The following is a 14542-nucleotide window of genomic DNA, read 5'->3' as shown; positions in this document are numbered from 1 at the left end:
ATGGCAAACTTCCAAGAAGGAGAATGGAAGTGTGCAAGTCCCCTTGAGGCCTATAGATGGAACTGGGCACATTGTCACTTCTTCCACATTCAGCTGGCCAGAGGAAGTTGCGATGGATCCCAGATCCAAGGTGTGGGGAAATAAACTCCACCTTTTAATGGGAAGAACTGCAAAGTCACATTGCAGCAGGTATGGATATAGGGAGTGTGTTAATGGTGGCCATCAGCTGTGGATGAGCTCTTCACTGTGCTCTTACATATTTGGGGGTCACTAGCCTTATGCTGCCCTAGGATGACCTCAGCTGGGACAACTGGGGTTTGTTCCACATTTTCTTGTTCTTCAGCAGTCTTGTTCTCAAGACGTGGCAGGGATCCAAGAGAGGATTTAAAAGGACTAAGCCTTTTGATGCCTAGAGATGGAACTGCACATCATCCCTCTGCCACATTCTATCGGCCAAAGCAAGTTACAGGGTCTTATCAACTGAATGTTTGTGTCCCCCTCCAAACTCATATGATGAATCCTAGTCCCCAAGGTGCAGGTATTTGGAGATGGGGCCTTTGGGATATGATTAGGTTATGAGGGTAAAGCCCTCATGAATGGATGTTTCCATTTCAGAGAATATATTCAAATAGAATCCCTGAGCTATTGAAAATTGTCTCTGCCTTTATGTCCCTGTCCTGATGAGTTACTGAAAATTGTCTCTGTCCTGTTGCAAGACGGCAAACTAGGAGGTCCCAACACTCATCCCTCCCACAAAAACAACAAAAACAGTGAACTTCATGCCAATAAGAATACCTCTAGGAGAGCTCCAGAGTACAAAAAAGAAGTACAATAAAGAAGCTGAAAGAGAGGAACAAAACAACTGCAAGATAAACATAAAATAATTTAAAAAATTGCAACAGTAAGTTCTCACTTATCAATAATTACCTTCAATGTAAACAGATTAAACTTACCAAACAAAAGGTATAGAATGGATGAATGGATAAGTAAACATGATCTAGTCATATGCTACCTACAAGAGACTCACTTTAGAATTAAATACATAAGCTGAGAGTGAAGGGGTGGAAAAAGATATTTCATGCAAATGGTAACCATAAGAAAGCAGGGGTGGCTAAATTTATATCATGCAAAATAGACTTTAAGTCAAAAACTATCTCTAGAAACAGAGAAAGTCTTTACATAATGATTAAAAGGGTGATTCAACAGGAAGATATAACAGTTATAAATGTATATGCACCCAACATCAGAACACTTAAATATATAAAGCAAATACTGACAGATTTGAAGGCAGAAATTGAGAGCAATAAATAAAAGCAAAAGACTTCAATACCTCCATTTACAATAATGGATAGAAAATACAGACAGAAAATCAATAAAGAAACAGCTGACTTGAACTCTAGACCAAATGAGCCTAACTGATATATACAGAACTTTCCATTTAGAGCAGAAGAATACATATTAGTATCTCACACGATATACAAAGATCAACTCTAAAAGGATTAAAGATTTAAATGTAAGACCTGAAACCATAAAACTCCTGGAAGAAAAGGATCAGAAAAGTTCCTTGACATTGGTCTGGGGAAGGATATTTTGTATATGACAGGAAAAGCATTGGCAACAAAAGCAAAAATCAATGAATGGGATTATATTAAACTAAAAAGCTTCTGCACAGCAAACAAAGCAATCAATGGAGTGAAAAGGCAACCTATGGAATGGGAGAAAATATTTGTAAATCATGTATTTGATAAGGGGTTAATATCTAAAATGTATAAGAAACACATACAACTCAACAGCAAAAACAAAACAGCAAATAACTCAATGAAAAATGAGCAAAGACGTGAATAGATATTTCTCAAAAGAAGACATACAAATGGCCCACAAGTACATGAAAAGTTTCTTAGCACCACTAATCATCAGGGAAATCAAATCCATAATGGAATAACATTTCACTCTTGTTAGAGTGGCTATTACTGAAAGACAAAAGACAACAAGTGTTGGTGAGGATGTGGAGAAAAAGGAACCCTTGTACACTGTTGGTTGAAATGCAAAATGATGTAGCCACTACAGCATGGAGTTTTCTCAAAAAATTAAAAATAGCACTACCATATGACCTAGATATCCCACTTCTGGGTATCTATCCAAAGGAAATGGAATCAGGATCTCAAAAGGATATCTACACTCCCACATTCATTTCAGCATCATTCACAATAATCAAGATATGGAAACTAAGTGTCCACAGATGAACAAATGGATAAAGAAAATGTAGTGTGGTGTGTGTGTGTGTGTGTAGTAACGGGCATACCTTGTTTTATTCTGCTTCACTTTATTGCGCTTCACAGATATTGTGCTTTTTTACAGATTGAAGGTTTGTGACAACCCTGCATCAAGCAAATCTATCGGTGCCATTTTCCCAACAGCATTTGTTCACTTCATGTCTCTGTGTCACATTTTGGTAACTCTTGCAGTATTTCAAACTTTTTCATTATTATTATATTTGTTATGGTGATCCGTGATCAGTGACTTTTGATGTTACTATTGTCATTGTTTTGGGGTGTCACAAACTGTGCAAATAAGATAGTGAATTTAATCAATAAATGTGTATGTTTTGACTCTTCCACTGAACAGCTGTTTCCACCATCTCTTTCCTCTTCTCAGGCCTCCCTATTCCCTGAGATACAATATTGAAATTATGCCAATTAATATTCCTACAATGACCTCTAAGTGTTCAAGTGAAAGGAAGAGTCACAAGTCTCTCACTTTAAATCAAAAGCTAGAAATAATTAAGCTTAGTGAGGAAGGCACGTTGAAAGCTGAGATAGGCCAAAAGCTAGGCCTCTTGCACCAAACAGGTAGCCAAGTTGTGAATGCAAAAGAAAAGTTCTTGAAGGAAATTAAAAGCACTACTCCAGTGAACACACAAATGATAGGAAAGCAAAACAGCCTCATTGCTGATATGGAGAAAGTTTTAGGCATCTGGATAGAAGATCAAACCAGCCATAACCTTACCTAATCCAGAGTAAGGCCCTAATTCTTCAATTCTATGAAGGCTGAGAGAGGTGAGGAAGCTTCAGAGGAAAAGTTTGAAGTTAGCAGAGGTTGGTTCATGAGGCTTAAGGAAAACAGCCGTCTCCATAACTTAAAAGTGCAAAGTGAAGCAGCATTTTCTGATGTAGAAGCTGCAGCAAGTTATCCAGAAAATCTAGCTAAGGTAATTAATGAAGATGGCTACACGAAACAACAGATTTTCAATAGATGAAACAGCCTTCTATTAGAAGAAGATGCCATCTAGGACTTTCATAGCTAGATAGGAGATGTCAATGCCTGGCTTCAAAGCTTCAAAGGACAAGGCTGACTTTCTTGTTTGAGGCTAATGTAGCTTGTGATTTTCGGTTGAAGCGAGTGCTCAGTTACCATTCTGAAACTCCTAGGGCCCTTAAGAATTATGCTAAATCTACTCTACTTGTACTCTATAAATGGAACAACAAAGCCTGGATGACATCACATCTGTTTACAACATGATTTACTGAATATTTTAAGCTCAACTGTTGAGACCTATTGATGAGAATAAAAGATTCCTTTCAAAATATTACTTCTCGCTGACAAAGAACCTGGTCACCCAAGAGTTCTAATGGAGATGTACAATGAGATTCATGTTGTTTTCATGTCAGCTAACAGCGTCCATTCTGCAGCCTATGGATCAAGGATAAGTTTTGACCTTCAGGTCTTACGATTTAAGAAATACATTTTTGGGGGTGGTGGTGAGATGAATTGGGCGATTGGGATTGACATGTATACACTGATGTGTATTAAATTGATGACTAATAAGAATCTGCTGTATAAAAAATAAATAAAGGGCTTCCCTGGTGGCGCAGTGGTTGAGAGTCCGCCTGCTGATGCAGGGGACGCGGGTTCGTGCCCCGGTCTGGGAGGATCCCACATGCCGCGGAGCGGCTGGGCCCGTGAGCCGTGGCCGCTGAGCCTGCGCGTCCGAAGCCTGTGCTCCGCAACGGGAGAGGCCACAGCAGTGAGAGGCCTGCATACCGCAAATAAATAAATAAATAAAATAAAATAAAATTCAAAAAAATATAAAAGAAATACATGTTGTAAGGCTATAGCTGCCCATACATAGTGATTCCTCTGATGGATCTGGGCAAAGTAAATTGAAAACCTTTTGGAAAGGATTCACCATTCTAGATGCCATTAAGAACATTCGTGATTCATGTGAACGGGTCAAAATATCAACGTTCACAGGAGTTTGGAAGAAGTTGATTCCAACCCTCATGGATGACTCTGTGGGGTTCAAGACTTCAGTGGAGGCAGTAACTGCATTTGTGGTGGAAATAGCAAGAGAACTATTAGAATTAGAAGCGGAGGCTGAAGATGTGACGGGATTGCTGCAATCTCATGATAAAACTTTAAGGGATGAGGAGTTGCTTCTTAAGGATGAGCAAAGCAAGTGGTTTCTTGAGGTGGAACTACTCCTAGTGAGGAAGCTGTGAAGATTGTTGAAATGGCAACACAGGATTTAGAATATGACATCAACTTAGTTGATAAAGCAGTGACAGGAGTTAAGAGGATTGACTCCAATTTTGAAAGACGTTCTACTGTGTGTAAAATGCTATCAAATAGCATTGCATGCTACAGAGAAACTGTGAGAGGAAGTGTCAATCAATACAGCAAACTTCATTGTTGTCTTATTTTAAGAAAGTGCCACAGCCACTCCAGCCTTTGGCAACCATCACCCTGGTCAGTCAGCAGCCACCAACATCGAGGTGAGACCCTCTACTGGCAAAAATATCATGATTTGCTGAAGGCTCAGATGATGGTTAGCATTTTTTAGCAATAAAGTATTTTTAAATTAAGGTATGTACATTGTTTTCTAAGACAATGCTATTGCACATGTAATAGTTTATAGTGTTAACGTAACTTTTATATACATTGGGAAACTAAAAATTTCATGTGACTTGCTTTATTGCAATATTCACTGTATTGTGATGGGCTGAAGCCAAACCCGAAATATCTTCCAAGTATGCCTGTATAGCACACAATGGAATACTATTCATACTTTAAAAAGAAGGAAATCCTATTTGCAACAACTTGGATGAATGTGGAAGACATTATGCTAAGTGAAATAAGCCAGATAAAGATGAATACTCACTTACATGTGGAATCTAAAATACTGAGTTGGCCAAAAAGTTCGTTCCCGTAAGATGTTACGGAAAAACCGGAATGAACTTTTTGGCCAGCCCAATAGTTGAACTCATAGAAGCAGAGAGTAGAATGGTGGTTACCAGGGGCTGGAGGAGGGAGAAATGGAGAAACTTTGGTCAAGGGCTGCAAAGATTCAGTTATGCAAGATGAATAAATTCTGAGGATAATGTACAACAATGTGACTATGATTAACAATATTTTACTGTATACTTGGACTCTTCTAAGAAGGTAGATCTTTATTCTTATACACATTCACACAAATGAAAGAAAAAAGAAAGTGGTAACTATCTGAAGTGATGGAAATGTTAATCAGCTTTATTAGAGTGATTATTTCACAACGTATATGCATATCAAATAATCAAATTATATACCTTAAATGCAGACAATTTTTAATTGCAGAATATGTTAATAAGAAAAAAAAAGAAATTGTCTCCGCCCCTAGGTGATGTTAGCTTTCTGGTATCCCCAAAGCCTATTTCTTTGCAATGGTATTTTAAGTTCAAAATCCTTTCCTTTCAGAACTCTATAAACATTATCATAATGTCTAATATTATTCCATATTATGGATAAAGAATTCAATGCCAGCTATTACAGCTAAACTTTTATTCCCTCTCTCTGAAATCTTCCATGATTTTCACATTATTCGCATAATTTAAAGTATGTGCATCAATTAACTTTCGTTGTATAACAAAACACTTCAACATTTTGTGGCTTATTTATTGAGCTCACGATTCTGTGGTTTGGCAATTTGGGCTGGGCTCAGCCGGGCAACTTTTCTGATCTTTGCCGGAATCACTCATGCATCTGCAGGTGTAGTGAATGGTCTCACATGTCTGGGGGCTGACAAGGTGTTGTCTCGGATGACAAGAGTGACTGAGTGTCATAATCCAGGGGAATAGCCTGGATTTTCTTGCATGGCAGTCAGGGGCTTCAGGAACATCGAGAGAGCAAGGCTTTGTATGCAAATGCTTTTCAAGCCTCTGCTTGTGTTATATTTGCTAATATCCCATTGGCCAAAGCAAGCCACATGGCCAACCCAGATACAAGGAGTGGAAATACAGAGTCTACTTCTTGAGGGAAGGATCTGTGATATCATACTGCAAGGGTGAGGATACAGAAAGGGGAATAATATGTGGCTGTTTTTACAATTTTACCATACTCCTCTTTTCATTTCATCGCCTACCCCTCCCTCCATCACTTACTCCACTCCAGCCAACCTGACCTCCTTGCTTTGCCTGAGAAATGGCAGGCATGCTCTCACCCCAGGGCCTTTGCACACACTGATCCATTTGCCTAAAATACTGTTCCACCAGGTATCTGCATAGGTAGTTCCTTTGGCTCTTTCAAGTCTGTGGGTTGGCAATTTGTCCTGAGCTCAGCTGGGCAGTTCTTCTGGTCTCAGCTGGGATCACTCATGTGTCTGTGAGAATCTGGTAGGTCAGCTGGGTGCTAGGAAGGCTTCAGCTGTGATGGCTTGTATCTGCTCCACATCACTTCTTACCTGTCAGGAGAGTAGCCTGGGCTTGTTCGCATAGTAATCAGAGGGTTGGTTCCAAGCAAGCGTAGAAGCACACAAGGCCTCTTGAGATACAGCTTGGAACTAACACAATGTTACTTCCACCACATTCTATTAGTGGAATGTGGGATATCTTGGGCAAGCAACAAGGCCAAGTCAGATTCAAGGTGCTCCTTGATGGGAGGAACTTCAAAGTCACATTGCAAAGGGGCATGGATACAATGAGGGGGAAAATTGTGGTCATTCTTGCAAGCAACATACCATAGTGTGCTATTTTTCAGTATTTTGCTTCAAAACAATAGTCTTCAGCTCAGGGAGGTTTATCTTCTGTTACTCCATAAATTATGTTTTCCCATCTCTCCTTTCTCTCCTTCACCATTTGGAAATTCTATTAGAAAGACTTTTGACTCACCTATATCTATTCTCCATACCTCACAACTTTTCTTTCTTAGCTTTCCTATCTCTCCTTCCACCCCTCCCCAAATATTCTAAAAGAATGCTTTAATGGAATCTTCCAGACATCTAATTTGATTTCCTGCTATGTCCCTTCTGCTATTAGGCCTTATTTTGAGGCAATATTTTCTTTTTTAATCCGGCAATTATATTTATAATGTTCATAAACTGTTTGCTTTACAATTATACCCTTTTATCGCAGTAGCTTGTTCTACTCTTTTATGGATACAAAATTTTCTTGAATATCACTAAGGATTTTTTTTCTAAAGTTTTCTTCTGTTTCCTGCATTAATCTTTTGGAGTTAGTAACCTCTATTCAGCTTTGCATCACTTTTTCATGCTGTCATTATCTTCAGGCAATGGGCAATTATTTTTCAGCTTGCCTCTTCTGAACTGCTCAAGTTAATTATCAATGATCATAATATGAATACTATCCCTGTTGTTACTCTGGCTCACATAACATCGAGTTATCTATTTGAGAAATAATTCAATAGAAAAGCAGTGCTTGTAATTTGGAGTATCTGCCTCTGTGACTTTCAAAAAGGGGCTTCTCTTTAAGCACTGTTTGATTTTTTTCTCCTTGGCATCTTAATGCATATGACAGTGCTTTCCTGATTAGCAGTCATAGAGGCCTCTGCTATAGCTGCTTTGAAGCATGTTTTTATGAAGTGAAGTTTCACAAAAAGTGAAGCTCCTGTATTTCAAATAGCCTATATTTTGAGTCAGACTATTCTAAACATGTCCTGCAAATTTGGTGAAAATTTATCCAGCCATTTTTATGTGATATGTGGTGCTAAAAATATTCAACACAGCATAGTTTGCAATTTCAAATGATTGAAAACATATTAGAAGATCTTTTGGCATATTATACAGCATATATATTGATATATATGCAGTGGGAGCATGCACTACTATACCGTTTGAGTTTTCTAATCATGTGTGTAACTTTAAAAAAAATGTCATCTGGGGTTAAGTGATAGTACAGTTATGTGGAACTTTTGTTTCCTGTCTTACATATTTTAAACTAAGAGGAAGAAAGTTATTTAAAAAGCAAATTATGCAATGTTAGCTCAATAGTGTAAAAATGCATAGAAAAAAATGGGAGAAAAGATCCCAAAATGTTAATGGTAATAACAGAGTAATAGATGGTTTTTAAAATGTTTTCTGTATTTTAAAATATCTTTAATGAGCATATAATATTTTCTAAGCAGAAAATAAACAGTTGAACAAAAATAAGTTTCACAAGATGAACAAAAAAATAGGTCTTTTTGTGCTCATACTGTGTAAGTTATGAGTTTATCATTATAATGTTGGTGTCTAAAATCATTTAACTAAAGAATGGTTGATGCATTTCTGGAATAGTGAGGAAAGACAACTATGGTTTTGCTAAAACATATTAGGGATTAAATGGAGAAGATATCTAGATTTTATCCACACTCTGGCCCCAGGTAAAAGTGGTCTGTCTCTCCTCTGAACTCTTGGAGGGTTTATTTTGCATATTACTCATTAAGTGCATGTCCTTTACTCCAGTATTCCCAACGAAGTGGTTTCATGGGGACAGATTCTGTGTCTTTAAAGCTGTATTTTCTGTAAAGTCTAGTGCATAGTTATTCAATGAATATGTGATGGCTGATGAAAAAAGTGGCATAGCTCATTTTATGACACTGAATGGACTTTGACACAGCAACTTGCTCTTTTACTGTCATGGAGACTTAGATGATACATAACATGAAGAAATGACGACACAAAGTTTATGCACCTTGCCCGAGATCACACAGTTCATAAGTGAGAGGGTTGGGATTTATATTCAGGTTGTCTTACTCTGGAGTTTGAGGCGTTTACTGATACACAGTATGTCAGACTCCATGACAGATTCTGCTGGAAAAAAACCCAATTAACCCAAATAGATTCAGACAATGTATTACATAGTCAACAAAAGCAAGATCACTATAGTGTCAGCTCCCCATACCCTTTGTGCCACAGAGAAACACTGAAACAAAAGGGGGAAGGTGACAGGCAATATAAGTAGCGGAGTACATTGTTGCTGAGGGGCCAATTCCACACCACAGCTGAGAAGTTTTATAGCTTGCAGCTCTCCCTTAAGGGGGTTGGCATGGAGCTCTCCTCTAAACTCTACTATCTAGATAAAATCTGATAAGTGGGCAAATAAGTCAGCTCATTTGAGTAAGTGGGAGATGTAAGCAAAGAAAAAGCAACAAACTGCACGTTTAGTTGATAAGGCTACGAGACAAAATGCCCTGATAATGTGAGTGAGGAGCTTGGTCTTGGTTTACAGCATCATGTAAAGTTCTAAGGAAGGATTATACAAGGCTGAGGTGTCCTTCAAGGAGAGCATTGTGTCAGAATAGCTGTTGAGGGCTTCCCTGGTGGCGCAGTGGTTGAGAGTCCGCCTGCCGATGCAGGGGACACGGGTTCGTGCCCCGGTCCGGGAAGATCCCACATGCCGCGGGGCGGCTGAGCCCGTGAGCCATGGCCGCTGAGCCTGCGCTCCGCAATGGGAGAGGCCACAACAGTGAGAGGCCCGCATACCGCAAAAAAAAAAAAAAAAAAAAAAAAAAAAAAAAGCTGTTGAAGCCAAATCAGAGAAAAGGTTTGAACGGTTATTATATGATTATACTGTCCGCTCTTGAGAGTTTATTTTTTTAACATCTTTATTAGACTATAATTGCTTTACAATGCTGTGTTAGTTTCTGCTGTATAACAAAGTGAATCAGCTATACATATACATACATCCCCATATCTCCTCCCTCTTGCGTCTCCCTCCCACCCTCCCTATCCCCCCCCCAGGTGGTCACAAAGCACCAAGCTGATCTCCCTGTGCTATGCACCTGCTTCCCACTAGCTATCTATTTTACATTTGGTAGTATATATATGTCAGTGTCACTCTCGCACTTTGTCGCAGCTTACCCTTCCCCCTCCCCGAGTCCTCAAGTCCATTCTCTTGAGAGTTTAGAAGGATATATTGTGGCAATGGGCTTCTATGAAGTCACTAAAAAGACCCATGCGTTTGTCATTGCTGTGCAATTCCATTTTCAAGAAGAGTTTTCTGTTTACCTAGTTTCTTAGTTTGTCTAAAATAAATTAACTGGTACAATTGTCTTTAGAAGACCACAGAAATGATTCTATAGCTAATTGCTTGGTACGCAACATTTTAGTATAAATCTAAGAAGCCACATGTGAAAAATTATGTTTATAAACAATGGAAAATGCTTGTAATGTGGAAGTTCTCCCCATTATCTTTCTTTTTCTTCCAAATATGAATATGTCACAGGTGAAGAACTAACAAGAGTTAATATCCATAAGTGGGAACTTATCTCTATGAAACTTGGTTAGATTATGATTTGCTCTAGAGAAAAACCTTGGAATTAACCAAATTGATATGAACCTCAAACAGGAAATATATTTACTGAAATGCATGCACACACACACACACACACACACACACACACACAAATAAAAAATCCCAAACTTGGAAGTATACTGGACAGGGATCCAGAAGACTACTGACTCCGAGACTAAGTCAGTGATCTGAAGCAGCACTTCCTCTGAGAGCTCTTCCAGTTCTGACATACTGAATCTAAGGTTTTCATAATGTACCATGGTCCATTAACCTGTTTTCTCTAGTAATTCTTTAGAATAGTAACATATTTATTACATAGTGCCTTATTGATATCTCATTGTTGAATTCTAATTGTTTATCACTCTAGTACTGCCAAATATTGAGGTTAATGAAACCCATAAGAAGAAATGTATGATTTGTGCAATTCACATGCTTGGCCAAACCTCAATCACTGTTTCCTGGGAAGCAATAATAGCTGTGATAAAATAATAGGACTTTAGTCCAAACAGATAATCATGGTCTGTAAGGGAAATGTAAAAAGACTCCAACTGATGAGTTTGCTTTTGGGCGTTTCATATTTGCAAATGTTAACTGACTGGGTTTTTAGTCAATGATAAATATTAAAGTAAATGCAAATTTACAAAGTGGTAGGTTTTTATTTTAGGCAGTACCCCAGAATCTCTGCTTTGCTTTTCAGCAGATGTATCTTGTAAGGGCTCCCTGGGTATTAGAAGTACAGCATATGGATTCACAATCCTCACTTTCAGAAATGTCTTTTTAAAAACTGTAAGGCCTCCCCTCTCCGGCCCCTACGGGCGGGCGGACTGGCTGCCCTGAGGAGGCGGGGAGGGGAGGGCTGGGCTGGCCGGCATGCAGAGGACGATGCCCCCAACTGCACGGGGATGAGCACGCAGTCGAACCTGGCCTTTATCAGGTTCCGGCAGGATCCAGCCAGATGCCAGAAGTGGGTGGAGAATTGTAGGAGAGCAGTCTAAGAAGATAAAACACCTGATCAACTAAATAAATATTATCGATTGTGTGCCACTTTGAGACTTCTATGATCTGTAGAACTATACATTTTGCAGAGGCATCAGAAAATGAAAGAATGATTGGGTTATTTTATTCTCAAAATTAATTGAAGCAGATACTTGTGAAGTCATTGGGAGAGTCCTTATAGAACAGTTCTTCAAGATAATGCAATACCAACAATATTTGATCTTACCAGCTATTTGAATAATCCACACAGTAGACACAGAAAACAAAGAATTGAGTGAAGATGAAATCACGACACTGAAACAGAAAAAAACTGATGAAACTTCTCAACAGGAACCAAATCATAAGGAAATAAACAACAGCAATGTTCAGAACCCCAGTGCAGAAGAAGGGGGTGAAGAGCAGGATGAAGATATTTTACCTTTAACCCTTGAAGAGAAGGAAAACAAAGAATACTTAAAATCTTTATTTGAAATTTTGATTCTTTTTTTTCTTTTTTTTTTTTTTTTGCGGTACGCGGGCCTCTCACTGCTGTGGCCTCTCCCGTTGCAGAGCACAGGCTCCGGACGCGCAGGCTCAGCGGCCATGGCTTACGGGCCCAGCCGCTCCGCGGCACGTGGGATCTTCCCGGACCGGGGCACGAACCCGTGTCCCCTGCATCGGCGGGCGGACTCTCAACCACTGCGCCACCAGGGAAGCCCTGAAAGTTTGATTCTTATGGGAAAACAGAACATACCTCTGGATGGACATGAAGCTGATGAAATCCCAGAAGGTCTCTTTACTCCTGATAACTTTCAAGCACTGCTGGAGTGCCAGATCAATTCTGGTGAAGAGGTTCTGAGAAAGCGCTTTGAGACAACAGCAGTTAACACATTGTTCTGTTCACAAACACAACAGAAACAGATGATAGAGATCTGTGAGAACTGCATTCAGGAAGAGACCCTCAGGGAAGTGAGAGACTCACTTCTTTTCCATCATCACTGACAATGTGGTGGACACAGCAGGGGAAGAGCACCTGCCGGTGTTGGTGAGGTTTGTTGATGAAGCTCACAATCTGAGAGAGGAATTTGTGGGCTTTCTGCCTTATGAAGTTGATGCAGAAATTTTGGCTGTGAAATTTCACACTATGATAACTGAGAAGTGGGGATTAAACATGGAGTACTGTCGTGGCCAGGCTTACATTATGTCCAGTGGATTTTCTTCCAAAATGAAAGTTGTTGCCTCTAGACTTTTAGGGAAATATCCCCAAGCTACCTACACACTCTGCTCTTCCTGTGCCTTAAATATGTGGTTGGCGAAATCAGTGCCTGTTATGGGAGTATCTGTCGCATTAGGAACAGCTGAGGAAGTTTGTTCTTTTTTCCATCGATCACTAGAACTGCTTTTATTTTTTTTTATTTTAGTTTTTTTTTTTGTGATACGCGGGCCTCTCACTGTTGTGGCCTCTCCTGTTGCGGAGCACAGGCTCCGGACGCGCAGGCTCAGCGGCCATGGCTCACAGGCCCAGCCGCCCCGCGGCATGTGGGATCCTACCGGACCGGGGCACGAACCCGTGTCCCCTGCATCGGCAGGCGGACTCTCAACCACTGAGCCACCAGGGAAGCCCCTAGAACTGATTTTAGAGTTTGACAATGTAATTTCTGTCCTCTTTCAGAACAATGAAGAAACAGGCAAAGAACTGAAGGAAGTTTGCCATCCTCAGTGGACAGGCAGGCATGATGCTTTTGAAATCTTAGTGGACCTCCTACAAGCACTTGTTTTGTGTTTAGATGATATAAATAATGACACAAATGTTAAATGGAATAACTGTATAGCTGGCCTAGCATCTGTACTCTGTAGTGTGGTAACAGATTGTGATTTCATCGTTACCATTGTTGTTCTTAAAAATGTTCTATGTTTTACAAGAGCCTTTGGGAAAAATCTTCAGGGGCAAACCTCTGATGTCTTCTCTGAGGCCAGCAGTTTGACTGCAGTGCTGCATTCACTAAATGAAGTGATGGAAAATATCGAAGTTTATCATGAATTTTCGTTTGAGGAAGCCACAAATTTGGCAACCAAACTTGGTATTCAGATGAAACTCCCAGGGAAATTTCACAGAGCTCAGCATAGTAACCTGGAATCTCAGCTAACCTCTGAGAGTTACTATAAAGAAACTCTAAGTGTTCCAACAGTGGAACACATTATTCAGGAACTGAAAGATATATTCTTAGAACAGCACCTCAAAGCTCTTAAATGCTTATCTCTGGTACCCTCTGTCATGGGACAGCTCAAATTTAATACATCAGAGGAGCATCATGCTGACATGTACAGAAGTGATTTACCTAATCCTGACACGCTGTCTGCTGAGCTGCAGTGTTGGAGAATCAAGTGGAAACACAGAGGGAAAGATATAAAACTTCCACCACTATTTATGAAGCCCTTCATCGGCTAGACATCAAGTTTTTTCCTAATGCTTATGCATTGCTGAAGGTCCTATGTATTCTTCCTGTGATGAAGGTTGAGAATGAATGCTAAGAAAATGGGCAAAAGCATCTCAAAGCATACCTGAGAAACACTTTGACAGACCAAAATTCAAGTAACTTGGCTTTGCTTAACATAAATTTTGATATAAAACATGATTTGCATTTAATGGTGGATACATATATCAAACTCTATACAAGTGCTTCCTACAGATAATTCAGAGACCATTTAAATACTTAAGAGACTTTTGTTTGTTTGTTTGTTTGTTTGTTTTTTTGCGGTACGCGGGCCTCTCACTGTTGTGGTCTCTCCCGTTGCAGAGCACAGGCTCCAGACGCACAGGCTCAGCGGCCATGGCTCACGGGCCCAGCCGCTCCGCGGCATGTGGCATCTTCCTGGACTGGGGCATGAACCCGTGTCCCCTGCATCGGCAGGCGGACTCTCAACCACTGTGCCACCAGGAAAGCCCCTTAAGAGACTTTTAAAATAGGCTTTTTCTTATATTTGATATTTGAAAAAATCTGTAAGAAATTTGAAAATATCTTACA

General features: G+C 39.8%; 1 pseudogene; it reads left to right on the top strand.

Moving 5' to 3' along the window:
* On the top strand, nucleotides 1–14226 carry LOC132514052 (52 kDa repressor of the inhibitor of the protein kinase-like; annotated as a pseudogene).
* Nucleotides 14227–14542: the final 316 nt, after the last annotated feature.

This window comes from Lagenorhynchus albirostris, chromosome X (assembly GCF_949774975.1).
Source record: "Lagenorhynchus albirostris chromosome X, mLagAlb1.1, whole genome shotgun sequence".
NCBI classification, from domain to species: Eukaryota; Metazoa; Chordata; class Mammalia; order Artiodactyla; family Delphinidae; genus Lagenorhynchus; species Lagenorhynchus albirostris.
Note: the sequence above shows the minus strand (reverse complement) of the source record. Positions and strands in the feature narration are given on the sequence as shown.